This window comes from Macaca mulatta, chromosome 5, assembly GCF_049350105.2.
Source record: "Macaca mulatta isolate MMU2019108-1 chromosome 5, T2T-MMU8v2.0, whole genome shotgun sequence".
In the NCBI taxonomy this organism is placed as follows: domain Eukaryota; kingdom Metazoa; phylum Chordata; class Mammalia; order Primates; family Cercopithecidae; genus Macaca; species Macaca mulatta.
In genome coordinates this window covers 41,121,491-41,135,000 of record NC_133410.1, presented here as the reverse complement: position 1 = coordinate 41,135,000, position 13,510 = coordinate 41,121,491, and the positions used below count along the sequence as shown (strand labels likewise).

The 13,510-nt window shown below is 44.6% G+C and overlaps 1 long non-coding RNA gene across 1 annotated transcript in view; it reads left to right on the top strand.

Annotated features, from left to right (window-relative positions):
• The window catches only part of LOC106998296 (uncharacterized), a 10,928-nt gene extending 3,768 nt beyond the window's left edge, over positions 1-7,160 (top strand). Inside the window, exon 2 of the long non-coding RNA XR_013417509.1 lies at positions 6,821-7,160. This is a non-coding gene — a long non-coding RNA (uncharacterized LOC106998296). The remainder of the gene's footprint in view (positions 1-6,820) is intronic.
• The last annotated feature ends 6,350 nt before the right edge of the window (positions 7,161-13,510 follow it).

The window sequence follows — 13,510 nt, the reverse complement described above, 5'->3', positions numbered from 1 at the left end:
AACAAGTTGGGGAGTGTGGATTTAGATATAACAACGGGTGTGAGCTGATGTCCTTATAACCAGAAATATTGAGACTAGAAAATCAGCTCCGAATCCACGACCCTCAAATTGATGCTTAATCACACCCTCGACTCCAGAAAAGCTGCTGGGGACAGACATGGTCAGGTTTTGCCAAGGGTTCATTAAAATAGTCTGCACTGGAATAACCGGGTGCAAGAGATCACATCTTCACTCAGGGCTCTGGGGATCCCCTCGTCGCCCCAGGTCAGTGGGTGGGGAGGAGGGCAAACCTCTGTCTTTTGTTTGTGGGTGAGGGATGCGAATTGTGGCAGCAGCCGAGCAAAGGGGGGAAATTAATTGCAGCCAATTAATAATTAATCCCCTTTAAACAGCTTTATTATCTCTTCCGAGCGACAGAGATTTGTCTGATAACCCCCTGAAGACCAAATGTCAAGTTTAACCAAATAGTTATTGCTTTATCAACCCGAGTCTGCAAATAAATTAATCAAAAGCAAATCTGTCCTTTGTGTGGCTCATTTGCTGGTAATGGATGGATATGAAGATTTGCCGATATTATTGTCTGTCATTCAATCTAACAAAGTGAACATTTATTGCATATATATTAAAAATTATCCCGGAATCGAGTGGCGCCGGGTTGCATTTATTGGAGTCTTCCCAGGGGTGAGGTCCCCTCGGATGGGGCCGCGTGGGATAGAAAGTGCAGGAGCGCGAGTCTCAAATCTCTTTAGGACTCTGTGCCTGCCTCTGTCCCCCTCCCCGCGGCGACCTCCCTCTATCCCCTTCCCAAGCGTTCGCCCTGAGCCGTGGGACGTGCCTGCCGCCTCCTGTCACGCGGCCAGGGCCAGCGGGGCGCGGGGAGCCCAGCTACTGTCAAAACAGAGTCCTTCAGCCCTAAGCACTCACAAGGGGTTCGGCCCTAGGAAATTTGGGGAGGGGGTGTGATTGAAGAAAGAGAAACGGGAGGGGGACAGCTTCCCTTTGTCTTCTCTCGAGTTACATCATTTTCTAATTAGGCATAAAATTGTCTTCATACACTGGTATTGCGGCCTTCATAAACATCGCCATTATGGTTTATAAGGACGCCATTGTGGTGAGGCTGTCCCAAAATAGAAAGAGCTGGGGAGGGAGAGGCCTGGAGTCCGGGAGGCCCCGCTTTGTCCTCCCCTGGGAGAAGATAGATGGCCAGTGTCACGCAGATGATGACTTGGGACTATTAAATTGTCAGAGGGGAGCAGAATCTTTAACAGCCCCCAGCGCTGGTGGAAAATTCTAGAGGCAGGAGCCGGGGATTCTTGGATGGGAGGGGAAGGCCGGGCAGCTGGATTCGCTGGGCAGGTGGAAAAAGAGGTAGGTTAGTGGCGGGCAGAGGCAGAGCGGAGGGCAGTGGGGGCCGAGGCTTGGATCTCCTCCTGGGGCACCCTGACTTCGCTGCTCTCTGAGCTCAGGGCCACTGGATCTGGAGCTGACCTCTCACCCGATCCCCATCGCCAAGGCTGGGGAACAAGCAGCGCTGGAGAAATGAGAGGGGCAGCGAACCCGGAGGAGTGGCGGAGGTCTATGCCAGGCGGGGAGACAATTGTTCTCATTATTCGAAGCTGAGGTCCAAGCCGGGCCACCCGCCCGGTCGGGGGGCGCGTCGCTAACTGGATGGAGATGGATGGAGGCGCCCTGAGCCCCCGGCGTCGTGTCAGACCCGGGGCAATTACTGTCCCGCCAGGATGGACACACTGCCCTGCCACCCTGACCCCGGCATGCAGGCCCACTGGCCCACTGGCTGCCTAAGCCGCCTGGGTGATTCTCTCTCTCGCTTTTACAATAACCCAACTTGACATAAATAACTCCCCTACGCTTGTCTACATCTGCTTGACCCCCTGAACCCGCGGAAAATCTTTTGTTGCATTTAGTTAACTTACATTTTTCTACAGGAAAAAAAAAAAAAAAAAAAAAAAAAAAAAAAAAAAAAAAGCTTTTAAGACTGTATATTCTAGCCCCGTCTTATTCACCTCTAGTTTGGGTTCTGGTATATGTTGGAATTCACACTGTCCTTCCAAATCGTGGAGGACAATTCCCTTCTGGGAAGACATGTTTCTCCCTGTTTATGCTGCAGGCACAAGTGTGCTGTTTCGGGAGTCCTGAGTTTTACAAGGTGGCCTACAGACACTTGGTGCTCCAGGAAGTGGTCAGGTCTCCAAAATCGTCTCCCCTGATAGCTGGGGTGGGAGTGGGGGCCAAAAGGGTGAAGAGAGAGGACAGCAGCTCTCAAGAGTGCTGATCCCCTGCTTGGTCCTGGCTGTCTAAGGGTGCAGCTAGGGGAGGAGGCCAGTTGGCAGAGGCAGCCAGGTGCCCCACATGTGCTGTCTCGCTGACCTGATCTGGCAAGGTTAGGAGGGGGTGAGCCCTGGAAGTGCCAAACTGGCACCAGGCACTGCTATCACGAGGTGCCAAGACAGGAGGGAGCTGATGGTGGAAAGAGGATGGGAATGATTCAGAGGATTCTGTGGAAATTGCCTGGTCTGGTCACTATAGCTGGCATAGGCCTGGGGATGCCAGAGCCAGCTTTGCTCTCCAAGGCGTCCTCTAGGTGGGGGGGTGGGTAGCATTACCTGCAGCAGCCTTCCTACCAGTCATCTCCTTCCTACTTAGTCCCAGGTGGCTACAAGTCAGAAGATCAGGACAGGATCTCAGAATTTAGAGACGGAAAGGCTCTTAGAAGTCAGACGGCCAGAGTGACTCCCAAGTGTGATGTGTATAACCCTTGGATAAGACCCCTGATAGGTTTGGGCCCCTAACTGTCCCTGATGTCTCCATCCGCAGAGCAATATGGGAAGAGCTGAGGCTGGGCCTGGCCAAAGTAAGCTCCCTCGAACACAGGCCCTGTGGCCTGGGCTTTCCTTGTTCAAGGGTGAGGGAAGCAGCAGTTGCAGCAACAAGACCTTGACTTAGCAGCTATATCATATCAAGTCAAAACAAACAGTAATTTCAGGATTCCAAAACTCTGGGGCCAGTTTTTCTTATAACACATTTTTTCCCTTTTTTTTTTTTTTTTAACGAGGTGGCTCATGCCTGTAATTCCCGCACTTTGGGAGGCTGAGGCAGGCGGATCACCCGAGGTCAGGAGTTTGAGACCAGCTTGGCCAACATGGCGAAACCCATCTCTACTAAAAATACAAAAAATTAGCTGGGTACGGTGGTGCATGCCTGTAATCCCAGCTACTCAGGAGGCTGAGGCAGGAGAACCTTGGAGGCAAAGGTTGCAGTGAGCTGAGATGGAGCCACTGCACTCTAGCCTGGGCAACAGAGCAAAAGTTTGTCTCAAAAAAAAAAAAAAAAAAAAAAAGTCTGCAGTATGGTTTTCACATTATCACTCTCAATGTCATTGGAGGTAGGTCCAAGCTGGTGTCTCTTTGATTAGTCTCCCTAATCCCATCTACTCATTTACTAGCCATTAGTCATTCTTTAATTGAGTCCAAAAATGTTTGTGAGGAGATAGTCCCATATGAGATTAAAATAAAGAAAGAAAAACAAAACAAACAAACAAAACACAGAAAATCAGGTACTGAAGGGTTTCTGATGTAACTTGTTTGTGGGACTACGGGATTTTGGTTCAGCCTAGATTTACCAGCTCCTGATTTGGGGACCTTGGTCAGGAACTGAAGGACTCTTGAGCCTCAGTTTTGTCTTCTGTGAAATGAGGGCATTGGATGGATGCTCTGCAGGTCCCCTAAGTCCTCTAGGTGTACTAAAACAGGCACTATTCACAGCCCACACAGGCATGAACATCAAAGTGCCTGCATAGGTTTGAGGGAGATAACAGTTTCTGACCGTGCCTCTGAACTTCCAATTCCAAATCATGAAGGACAAAGTACAGGGAAGATGTAAAACACACACTAGGTTAGAAATCGGACTGTCATTGATTTAGTAAAGTTGGTTGGCTTATTTGATATTTCTGAATCTGCTTCCTCTCATAGACAATGGGAATAATAATGTCTGCACTATTCACTCTACAAAATAGTTGTGAGGATCAACTCTGATAATGCATGTAAATGTGTTTTGAAAACTAACAAGTATCATGGAAATTAAAAATACAAACAAGAAGCTATGAATCCACTCTGTAGAAGGCACCCATAAATGAGTGCCGGGAAGGTAGGTTTCCCCTTTCTTTTGGTGCGGCAACAATTAGAGTCTTGGGCAGCAGATGTACACAACTGGAATGACATACTACTTGCTGTGCTGCTGTCAGGGTAGGACATTCTCTCCTTAATTTTCATCATCTACCTGTGGATACTAAAGAGACGGTCTTTTTCATATACAGGTGAAGTCCCAGAGATATCTGGCACATACAGCAGAAATACTTGCTTCAGTAAGCTTCAATGCATTTTAAGGACTCTGTTGCTTGGAAGATTCCTTGAAAATAAGATTTACTATTGATTGGAAAAAAGTGAGGAAAGTGAAAAGGTCTTTTGAAGTTTTTTGGCTGATCCTCCCTTCTAAAGAAAAACATGTTTTTCTTCTTAGCAGGAAAAATAAAACAAAACTCAAACTGTTCTTTTTATAATATACTCCTTGCTAAGAACTTTGTTAGCTTACTTAGGTTAGGGAGGTGAAGTTACTTTTAAAAGAAGCTTTATCTCCTTGCTGAAACGGGTGAAGGAAAATAATGTGTTTTGAGAGAAAGGACTTTGACTCTTATAGAGAAAATGTGCGCCTCTCATGGGGAAGCCTTGGAAGGGGGAAAGTTGGGTGGGGAGGAAACCTCAAGATAAACAAGGCCCACCTTTCTCCTGATGCTCAGAACGTTGGCAAAGCAGCTAGCAAGGCATTCACCCCATTTGGCCTGTGGAGATCTTCTAGCAGGTTCTCAATTAAGGGAGCTGCCTTTCCTTTCATTCTCTTAACTTTTGTGTTCAATGTTAACAACCTGATGCTATCTATTATGGTGCCATTATCACAGAATGTTGACTGAACTGGTTCTTTTATCTCTATTATGGGGTTGCCTGCCTTGCAGATTTATGCATTTTTGATATTAAATTCTTTATCTCATTAAGCCTACACTCTTGTTGACTTTCATTGACCCTCTGCCCTGGTCCCCAATACTTTTCCATATTTAATATTGAAAGATTTTTCTCAATGCCCCTCTTGGCTTTGTTGCCATCCGTTTGACGGCTGTCCCTAATGGCCCGTGCTGTTTGCTCTGTTCTTGAACTTGGTGGGGTCACACATTCTTAAACAGTGATGTCCTCTGAATGTCCACCCTTGCTGTCCAGCTAAGTTGCCCTGTGTCACAAGCTCTGCCCTCTTCTCCGCCCCTAACTACCAACTGCGCCTAATTGCTTCAACAAACACCTTCCCTAGTGGTGCCCCAGGCCCCCTGGGCCTTTTGGGTTTTGTTTAGCTGCTAATGTTCTGCCTGGCCCACCAGCGGAATGGCCTCACTGACCTGGTACATCGCAGCTCTTCTCCTTGGAGCGCCTGTCTTGTCCAGCGCCCCCTGGGCCAAAGGCCAGGGTCTGGGCAGGATTGACCAGCTGCTTGAGGTGGCCACAAAAGACAACTTCAGCTTGAAATGGGCAAATGAATGTATTCATTTATCTTTCTTTCCCCTTAAACCTATCCACAAACTCAATCTACTGCCTGGCTTGAAACAAAACAAAGGGATGATCTTGAGAAGGGGGGCAGGAGAGGCCCATCTCGCACCAGAAATCTTAGCTCCCTTCTTGGGGGCCGTCTGTTCAGTTTCACAACACTTACAAGACCAATTTCCAGAATTGAAGTTGCCTGGTGTTTTGATTCTTCCTTTGCCTGTGCATTTGTGCCCTGAAGGTCCCTTCCAAATGGATACTAATTGTGGGGGCTGCACGCTGCTGGCTGCTCCAATGCCCCGGGGCCCGAGGACCTGCTTCTCAAAGCCTTAATTGACAAGGACCTGTCTGTATTTAGGAGCAGCTGGTCCAGAGCGTTGGCACATCAGTGCAATCTTAACGCAGCATCCCTAGCCTGGAGGAGGATGAGGGTAAATGTGGTTAAAATGAAGGAAGATTTATAGCCGGCCCCCTTGGGTAATAGGACAGAAGACAGCTCCCAAGATTTTCCCCTACGAGGGGGTTCATTCATCAGCTCCAGGGCCTGGTAACCGGGGAGGAAGAGCGCTTAAGCTATTATTACTAAACGGGGAGGGGCAGGAGCCCGCTTAGAACAATTAGGCAGGTGACAATATTCCACTATAATGCGTCGTCCTCGGAACTGGACTGGGTTTAGAAGACTATCAGGCTGTCTCTTGCTTCCGCGGGCCTCGGCGCCGGGGCCTCCGCCTGGGTCTGGCTCCGGGTTAATGGTGGCGCCGCCGGGAGGCTGGGAAAGGAGAGGGAGGGCACTCTGGCTGCCCTGCCCAGGAACAGGGAGGCTTTCAGTGGCAGCTCGGACTCCTCGTTAGGGCGTTTGAAAGCCCCAAATGGCCGGTGGCAGGGGCCATTGCGTCGATCAGTTTTTCCTTCCTGCGCCCCATCAGGCGCGCCCGGTTCCCCAACTACCCGCTCCTCCACCCTGCGAACGCCTTTCTGCAACCTGCTGGCTCCGTAGATACAGCCATTCAGCCGGTTACAAAAAAGGTTTGTTGGTTCAAGAGGAACCCGGTTTTGTTGTGATGTGTGGGAAATACTTTGATGTCCCCCCAGTTCGCACGTGTGAACAGGGATAATGGGTTTGGGGATCTTCATTGAAATTTGAAGTTTTTAAAGCAGAAATTCCCTAACTTTTGCCTGTTTTTCTCAACTTTTTCTTTTTCTTTTTTTTATTTCTTCAGGAACAATGCCAACATTGAAGTCCTCGGTTGGAGTCTGCACAGTTGGAGATCTTTGGTGCCATTTTAGACATCTTTGGATTTCATCAATCAAACTGACTGCAATTTTCCATAAAAACCCTGAATTTGGGTCAGAAAGTGGGCAAAGTAGATAAAGATCATTCGAGCTGTCTTATAAGATGATAAATAGATATCCTTTCAGGCCAACAATGCCAAAGTGCAGTTTTGTGATTCCCTTCCATGGGTTCTGAATGCAGTGAGTCGAAACGATTTCTACATGTTTTCCCATGGTTTAGGAGGTGTCTTTACATACTTGTCAATAGTAACCTGACCTTTTTCCCCATGGAGTTGCTAAGTGTGTTTTGTTTGAGTCCTTTTTCCTTGTTGTGTGTGTGCGTCGCACAAAATACACAAGAAAATAAAGGTTTTTTTTTTTTTTCTTTTATTGCTCAAATCAATAGGATATGGGTCCGATCTAGATAATTCTCTGCATATAGACTGGTTTCAGTAGCCCTTGAGTTCCTGTAGAAATTCCATTTGCTCTGCGGTTGCTCTTGAGGCACTTTGGACACCATTTTGGGCACCATGCTGGGATGTAAACTCACTTTCTTAACGAAAACAACAACAACAACAGCCTACTGACACTGTGTCCTTCCTATTCTTGAACTTGACGAATGGCCTTTTGTATAAGGTGAATAAAAGGAAATCCTAAAAAAAAAATAGCAAAAAGAAATCCCAATATGACATTTAACCCACTACCTCCAGAGACCTTTCAAAATGTTAGCTGAAATAATTTCTGATGAATAAGAACATTTTATGCTGTGTATTCAGCATATATCACATGTCACTTCTTACTGACTGCCTCAGTTTAATTCCCCATCTTTTGAATCTTCTTGATCCTCCTCCTCAAAATGTTTTCATCTTGATAGTCCTTTCAGTCAATGTTTTAGTTAGCCAGGTATTTTAAAAGGCTCTTGAAGAATTACTGGTTCTTCGTGGAGAAACTATGCTTGCCATTCTTGGTTATTTATGAATTAATGATCTGCTGTGTTCTCATAAACTCATAGATCTTGTGGGGGCATACACAATTATGCAGCAGACACATTTATTTTTCTTGATATAAGATTTTCCTCCCATATCCATCGCATGCCCATCATCTCTTTTTCTGTGTTTTGCTTTTCCAAACTCCTTAAATATCAACTGTATGTTACAAAGCATCTATAGAAGAGACTATAGTGCAGTGGGAGTTAATTACTGTTATTAACTTACTGGCTTTATTAGTTTTGAATGAAGCATGTAGCTGTGGCTACAGTTATTTAAGCACTCTTTATTAGCTAAAATAATTTGCAGTTTTTGGACATACACTCACCATGTAAGATTTAAAATAGCAATTGGGGATTCAGCAACAATTCTCACCTCTCATTTGTCTTTAATAAATCTTGCTGTTGAGTACTAAATATTTTAACTTAGCATATAGCTGTCTGAATGACCCTTTATCTCATTCTTTCACTGCAATTTTATTATCAATTTTACACTTTATATGGTGAAAAACATCTATTAAGTGACAATTTAATTTTTGAAGCATTTTCTCTATTTCAAGAAGACCATTGCAAACAGCAAATTTATGAAGGTAGAAAGCATAATTATTATAATTATCTAAAACAAAACATATTTGAATAGAGTTAATAGTCTTCCTATTGCCCTCTCTTTCTTTTTCACTCCTGCTATTCGTTTTAGACACATCTGTGGTATCCATGCAATCTATTTAGTAAGTAAGAGGGATGGGGGCAAGTAGAATAGAAAAACCAAAAGTTGAATTTTGTTAGTCACTTCCCATCAGGATAAATCATAAAAGCTTATCTGAAATCATTATATTAAAAAAGAAATGGTAGAATTTTGTAAACCATTTGAAGTCTGTTTGACACAGCTTCTTTCAGAAATCAATTTACCACACTGCAAGGTCACTTATAAAATTTTTGTTTTGGAATTTTAACATGTTTGGTACATACAGTAACAGCCATTTGATTACTGTCATTGTTGGTGAGAGCACAGGCCCTGTTAATTAACAGAAAAATGTCAAGCAGTTATATGTAGTGCACGGTGTTCCATAAATATAGTGCAAAGGACCAATAGTGAGGCATAAACTTAAAGCTTCAGATTTGAAATGACATTCTGGAAACATATATTTGAGTCTGTGACCAAGGATGAAGTAATTTGGGCTCTGTCAGGTGCTGGTTCTCCTAAGCCTCAGAAATGTAGGCCAGAGAAGGAATATCTGGATCAGTGTGACTTCCCATTTTTTAGATGGGAAAACTAAATCTGCACAGGTAAAATGGTGGTCATAATGTACTCATGGCAGTGCACCTGTAGCTTTTTCCCCTCCTCCTCTTCTGTTCCTTATCATCTGTAAGTTACTCAATCAGGGACTGCTTCCTTAATTTTGTTTCCCATATGCACTAGAAACAAACGAACAACAAAATACCAAAGAAAGAGAAAGAAAGAAAGAAAGAGAGAAAGAAAGAAAGAAAGAAGGAGGGAGAGAGAGAGAGAGAGAGAGAAAGAAAGAAAGAAAGAAAGAAAGAAAGAAAGAAAGAAAGAAAGAAAAAAAGAAAGAGGAAGACAGAAAAGATTCCCCAAAGGCATTTACATCCAGTTCTAGCAGCATCCTCCTCCCACTTACAGCATGCCTTTAATAAGCTAATGCCTGCACAGGCCGAAGGAAGCACAAGGTCAGTTAAATCAATGCCAGCAGCCCATTTGGGGAGTTAGGCTACAGTTCTCCTTTCATGGAAGATTTTTGTTCTTGAGAATTATCTGGATAGTTCCCTGAGTATTTCTATTTCCATTTCTATTTCCTTACTTACAATAAAATGAAGGAAATGAAAATGTTCCAAAACAACAACAACAACAACAACAAAAAACAAAAACAAAACCAAAACCCCAAAACCTGTGAGGGCTGTGTCCTTACATACAAAGAGGGGAAATAAACAACCCAGGTGAGTGGAAAAGAAGGTATCTGGAGCCCCAGTTTTCCAGCCTGCCTATAGATAAATCCTGACATTATTATGTAATTCATGCCATCTTATGCTTCTCTCAGTAACTACCATGCACATCCTAAGCAATCCTTATAGGTTTCACTTTATATCCTAATATCCTAGTACTTCATATCCTAAAATTTCAACATTTTAATCCATCATTTGACATAAGTCCATAATTTTATGATTATCAATTATACTTTTCAAAAAAATTTTAAAGCTTATGTTAACTTGCACAATAAGTAGTGATAATATTCTTCTTATTATCAATAATGACATTCATTAACTTGCTATCGTCAACTCCTCTTTGACAGTGATTATCTTGGTAGTTATTGTCACATCTTACAATTTGTCAAGATGATTTGGTTTACTAAGACTTTTGAGAGGGTTTAAGAGGTAATAGAAAGTAAGTAATTTAAACCAAATCTATTTTCTCTTCTCATTTAGCTTCGTAGTTTAAACAAAAGCCATCTAGGTGGGTATCATGAATGTTCTGAGCGATTTGACCTCTGGTCCCCATTCTACTGTGTATAATTTTAAAAATTGCTTGCTAAAAATGGCTCTTTATCACTTCTTTGCAAGTGTGCAATACAATTTTACTTCAGAACATTTTCAAGTTTTAATAAGGATTTAATAACCTCTGATTTAGAGGCAGCCAGAGCAAAGTTGTTGAATTTAATAGAGGCTAACATATGGGAAGGGTTTTAAAGAGCCATTCACATCCAAACCCCAAAATGGCTTCAATCAGCAGGTATCTTGATGTTTATTTAATGAAGAAATGTATGAGCAGCTGCTGTTTCCCCATTTCAGATGTAGTTATCTTTCATTGCTCTGCAACAAATCGGGAAGAACAGATTTTAGCTGTAATTTGGGATCATTCCATTAGATGTGCAGGGCTACACCAGTAGATTCATAAACAAAAACAATGAGGCTGGTTTAAGGAAGCAAAGAAAATATAATAACACTTGGGTTGAATCTGTGGGTTGTGTTTTCAGATCTATTGCTAGTTTCTAGGTCATAAATATTTTCAAGTTTAGACTAAGCCCTAAAGGCTTTTATAGATAAATAAAAACCCAATCTGACACTGATTCTTAACTGACCTTGTTGTATTATTGCAGATGAACGCATGAGGTTAATTTCTGTTACCCAGTGCATGGTGGGCATTGCCAACACCATAATGTCCCTCTAACTATGCCAAGGATAAATGTCATAGACAAGTGGGGCTATGATATAGCCCAGAGGGTTTATGGGGCAATTGCTCGAATTGCTCACAGGACAGACATTCTTATGGCACGTATATCGAGCTGCAGATGCATTGTTTCTTTGATTCCTACTTAAAAATTTGAGGCTTGTGTGTGTGTGTGTATTATATATATATATATATATTTGGTACTTGTCTGCCTTTTGAACAAATATGAATTAGGGGAACATCTACTGATTGTCCTCTTCTGTTATCAATACACATGCTGGGCCTCTTCAAAAGAAATAAAGTTTGTATTTGGCAACCTTAATAGCAGACTCTCTACTTAAGAGAGCAATTATGATGAACTTTTTATAACTTTGGCATTGGGTACAGAATTAACTATAGTCTTACAACTTTTCCGTGATATTTCTTATGAACAATTTCCAAATTTGATGGAGGGGATCATTTAAGAATAGTAGCCCGGAGTCTCCTATAACGTGGCCTACTATATGTTAAGGTTAAGTTATAGTTGTATTTTTAAATTCTCCATCCAGGGCCAATAAAAACGATGAGTTTATTTGGAAAGTTCTTTTATAATGCAGGTTTTCTCCTTTTTTCTTTCTTTCTTTTTTTAGTTTCACCATGATACATATTTATTATTTTTTAATGTGTTTATTGGTAACTAAGGCAAAGTATTTGTCTGATTTAGGCTCTCAAAGGCTTTAAGTATTTCATGCAAATTCCTACTGTGAGGCTGTAATAAAGAAGGGGGAAAAAGAGGTGATTTGAACTATTACCCAATACCAATCAGCTCTAATAACTTAGTATAGGTGAGGACCATACGATTTGATTAATCTCCAATTGATCTGTTCCCTATTATGCATCTGGCAAATGAGCTTGCTGGTGAACTGACTGCTGTGACCAAACACATAACAGATATTAGGAAGTAGCCATTAGCTCAGTTAAAAACACAGGGACTCTGAGGCCACCTATTTTAAATCTGGACCCTCCCACTTACCAGCTGTGCGACCTTGGACAAATTACTTAACCTCTCTGCTGTTCAGTTTCCTCATCACCAGGATTAAGTAATTAATACTTGCTAAGTGCTTAGAACAAAATAGTACACCTCACTTGTTGCAATGACGAGGCTCCCACTCAAATCCCTGCCTTCGCTACAAACCCCTCACAGCAAGGGTCCCTTCGCTTTCGGACCCTTTGGAAAGCAGCCTCCACTCAGGTCCGAAGACTTCGAGCCCCCCGACTGCTTCCGGAATGTTCTGCTCACATTTTAACACCTTGACCTTCCCTAAAGCCTGAGCTGGAGCAGAATGGAGTTTTACCAGGAGCGAGGCCAGGTACCTCGGCACCCAGGCGGATGGCAGAGACTGGGAGGGGCGCAGAGAGTCCTGGAAGCAGCGGGAGCAGGCCGGGCGCACCCAGGGTGCATGCTAATGAGGGGTGCGGGCAGAGCCCGCCGCCCCCTGCGCGCCCGTAGTGCAGGAGCCGCGCCCGGGCAGGGGCACGCGGTGCCACTCAGGCCGGCGGGGGGCGCGCAGCTCGCAGCAGCCGCGCGCCCGGGCCTCTCAAAGCCCCTTTCAGCAGCTCTGCGGGCTCCTCACCGGAGGAGTCTGGCGCGACATAAAAGCGCATTATGAAAATTATAATATCAGCCACAGAGCATGTCCACCGAGGCAGCTCTGCACCTTTGAGGCATTGAGCCTCGTTCAGCTGGGCGGAGGAGGGAAATATCCATTTGAATTCGGTCCCTGAATGGGGGCAGCGTCTGCGGCAACCACAACAGTGCCTCCTTTATCCGTTCGGCCACTTCTCCTGCTTGCTCATTCCCGGGCTGTTGCACCTTGTCTCCTTATGGGCAGGGATGTGGAGCGGGGAGGGGGCGCAGGAAGGACAAGGGAGCAGAAGTGGAGGGCCCCGATTCACAGCCGTGCTGGGACAAGAAGCGTTGTCATTTGAGCCCCCACGAGAATGATAAATGAGGCTTTCTAGTGCCTGAGGAAATTTTCGTTCTGCTGGGGAGCGGAGGAGTGGAGGGTCAAGGCCTGGGTGAATTTTTCGGAGGCTGGAAGGGAGTGGATTTGGAGGTCTTGCCCCATTTTCTTGCCTGTGTGCTAAGCGAGAGATGTCAGCATTAGGGCGTTTTCCCATCAGAGCTCGGATTCCAGCATCTGGAGCTATAGGATGGGAAGGGGTCAAAGGCCCTAGGCTCTGGAATCCGGGTGCAGGCCGCTGGTCTCGTAGTGAGGACCGCACATATCTCAGACTCCAAAGCTGAAGCGAACAGCAGTAAAAGCATCAGAGATGAAGCCGAGGTCAGAGTGGATCCCGCACGTGGGTCTCCTCTAGCCTGTAGGGCGCGCCATTTCCGCGGTCTGACTCGCACTCTGGCCACATCACGCCTGCCTGTCTTCCATTCCATGCGCTCGGACTCTTTGGGATCCCGGGGAGGAATTCGCA